This window comes from Egretta garzetta, unplaced genomic scaffold (genome assembly GCF_000687185.1).
Source record: "Egretta garzetta isolate BGI_Z169 unplaced genomic scaffold, ASM68718v1 scaffold10, whole genome shotgun sequence".
NCBI classification, from domain to species: Eukaryota; Metazoa; Chordata; class Aves; order Pelecaniformes; family Ardeidae; genus Egretta; species Egretta garzetta.
Window position 1 is genome coordinate 1322537 of NW_009258268.1, and position 3686 is coordinate 1326222.

Consider the following 3686-nt stretch of genomic DNA (forward strand, 5'->3'; position numbering starts at 1 on the left):
ACAGTGAAAGACTGAGGTTCTGCTGACACCTGTTGAAAAATGCCTGAACAGCAGAGCTGGTGTCTTACAAGTAGGTAAATGAAAAATATATGCATGTGTGTATGTGTGTATATAAATATATGTGTGTGTGTGTGTGTCATTGCTAAGTCACAATGGTGGATTGAGGCTGGGGAAAGGACAAAAAGGAAAGGCAAAAACAAAATCTGCTGCTAGACTTTTTTTTGTCAGATCTTCCCTGACAAGGCCGATGAGGTCACTTCCTACTGAGTCAATACACTACTTGCAGTGAGTCATTGTGGAGGTGCTGACTAAGCTGAAAGAGATTTGCTAATGACTGGGTGATCAGCAGAAGTATAATTAATATCAGCAGAGACCAGTATGTGTTTTTCAAATGATCAGATTCACGCTAACATGGGAGTGCGGTAAGATGATAGAGACTACCGATAGATTTTCAAACTCATACGGGAAGAAAATTTTTTGCTTACTCAGTAGCATATCCTCAAAACTCAGCAAATCTGAACCCTGATGGGGTTGATTAGACCCAAGAAAAGGTAAGATTTTAATAGGCTTTTACTTGCTGCTCCAACACTAAACAATGAAGATAGGCTTCAAATTTTCAGTCACGGTACAGTCCTAACACTTTTAACCTTGTGCTAAGCAAACATACTGAAAAAGGGAGAAGATTGGTACACCTTTCGTAACAAGTATTTCTGTTAACAGACTGCACTCCCTTTCATTTGTATAGGGGGTGCACGGTCCCAGGTAAGACAAACATGTTTTGGGCAGTGTTTTCAACACGATATAACCCATATTAACTGCTTTTCTGATAAGAAAGGTTCAGACAGCGTAGACGTGCTGCTTTTGCTGTTGTTCACATGTGATCCTTCCCTGTCCCGTCCCCGCCCTCCGCCCCCCAGGAAACAAAGGAGAAATTTACAGTAAAGAAAAAATTCACTTTCTGTCCCTGGTGCTCACCTTTGAAAGAAAATTACTGCTTGTAAAATACAGGCCCAAAGATCTTGTCTCGGATAACCGTGTACTCGGGTTTCTTTGTATATTCCCGCCTTCTCTGTATCCAGGATGAATTGGAAGGTATTGTAATGGATAATTACTGTGATCACTGGATGCTTGCCAGCCCATTCAGGAATTACCCGTGCCCTGGATTGAAAGGGTTGCTGAAGCCTGAAAAATAGGGCGCTGCTCTGTGTCAGCTGTGCCGTGGTGTGCAGTCAGGCTGCCCTCTCCCGGCAGATCAGATCTCTTCATGTGCCCATCTGGGCACATCTGCCCAAAACTTCCAGTACGTCTCAGCTTGGCTGCTTTTACAGCATCAACCTGATCTACGGAGACGTTGTGGAAATGCCCAGGATATCTGGACGTACAGCTGCTCAGTCAGAGCTACATGCAAATCTGATGGAACTGCTAAACATCCAGAAATTCTGGACAAATGTACAATACACTCATCCCAGACAACATCTTCTGGCTAAAAAAGAAGACGTTTTCTCCAGGCAAACTGCAGCCTGGAACCAGGTGCAAGGCCTTTGCTGTGTATGAAGTGAACGTGCAGTCAAGACTGCTCAAAACTCTCAGCTATGCTCTGCACTGACGGCATCTTTGTGTAGCACGCAGGCAAGCCAAACGCTTTACAGAAGTATTGAGCTAATAATTCTCCATCCTCATATTCCAGTTCATGTACATGCATACTTCTGTCTGGGAAACTCTAGACAGAAACATGGCAGCCTTTGCCTCCCAGTGTTTACCCGAGCAAGTTGCTCACACAATTAGCAAGCTTTTATCAGCATCGGGCATGTCAAGGCATCTCCATTAACCATCTTGCTGGGGTTGCATGCTGTTGGGCGCTGTAACAAAAGGTGTAGTCGGCAGCCGTGCTCCAGCCTCGCAAAGGGAGGTTACCAGAGAAATAAGGTAAGGAGGGAAAACGACCCAAAGAGAAGGGACAAGAGAGAAGAAGCCACGTAGGCGTTGTTCAGGATGTAAATGAAGCTGTTATGTCACTCAGTAACAGTGATCATTATGGGGTTGGCTTATTTCCTCATACGCGCGCAACCCTCAACCTCCTCACAGGATGCCCAATTAGAGATGATAACTCTTCATTAAGGGTAAACAATCAAGGCACACTTCTGAGCTGGTAACTATAAACGTTTGATGCCATTTCTGACATGTTTTAGATCACTGTCATTCCAGGCGGCTACTTTATTCGCAACTGTAAACACTCTTCCAGCAGATGGCACCTTTAGACACCACTGTGTGCAAACCTCCTGGTCTCCTGCTGGTGCACGCACCAGACGTACAGTGAAGTCCTCCCAAGGCTGACAGGACAACGTGGCGAGGGCTGCTGGTGGTAACTCTGCAACAAGAACTGTTTGGAAGAAAAGCAGTTCGGCCATGCTGCTAGCCAAAGGACAACCCGTCCCTTGAGTGTTCCCAGTGGTTTTGTGACACAGGTGTCCACTGGGCCACTACCTGGAAGGAAAAATATTTATAAGTTTTCTGGCCCAGAAAATCCTATTGTAAAATCAACGTCTGGCTGATGAGCCCGAGGTGACCCACCAGAAACACCTTTAGTGGGTTGTCATGGTTTAATCCCGGCTGGCAACTCAGTATCATGCAGCTGCTTGCTCACTCCCCCCACAATGGGATGGGGGAGAGAATCAGAAGAGTAAAAGTGAGAAAACACATGGGTTGAGATAAAGACAGTTTAATAGGTAAAGCAAAAGCCACGCACACAAACAAAGCAAAGCAAGGAATTAATTCACCACTTCCCATGGGCAGGCAGGTGCTCAGCCATCTCCAGGGAAGCAGGACTCCATCACGCGTAACGGTGACTTGGGAAGACAGACGCCATCGCTCCGAATGTCCCCCCCTTCCTTCTTCTTCCCCCAGCTTATACACTGAGCAGGATGTCATATGGTCTGGAATAGCCCTTTGGCCAGTTGGGGTCAGCTGTCGTGGCTGTGCCCCCTCTCAGCTTCCCATGCACCTGGCAGAGCTGAGAAGTCCTTGGCCAGTCTAAGCACTGCCCAGCAACAACTAAAAGATCAGAGTGTTATCAACATTCTTCTGGTACTAAATCCAAAACACAGCACTATGCCAGCTACTGGAAGAAAATTAACCCTGTCCCAGCTGAAACCAGGACGTGGGTGCACACTCATGCAGCCCAGCTGCGCAGGGCAGAGCCCGTGCCGGTGTGGGGTCAGAGCCCCCAACACCAGGGGTGAGCAGGACGCGTGCCAGGCAGCCGGGCCAGCGTGCTGGAGCGGCTGTCCATCCCAGGGCTCAGTGGCCAACTTGGCCTTCGCTTTTAGGGTGAAGGGGAGCCGCCAGCAGCTGGCAGGGAAGCCCGTCTGATGGGAACGCGCTGAAGGTCTGGGTGGGCCCGGCCTCGAGCTGCCCCGAGCCCCCACCCACGCAACGGCCGCTGTTTTCCGGGCGGCGCAGAGGGGAGCTCTGCGGGTCGGGCCTGGGCCTCTCCCCACACCCCGTGTCAAGGCGGGGGAGCCGAGAGGAAGAAAAACCCACACCACTAATTATGGTTTATTTTAAAGCGTTTGCTATAAGGAAGATGAAACCCGTTGGCCGGACTGGTGAGGAGGAAACAACTCCCCTGCCGAACCAGGGTGCGCTGGGAGGGGGCGAGGCCCGGCACGGAGGCCCGCCGCCTTCGC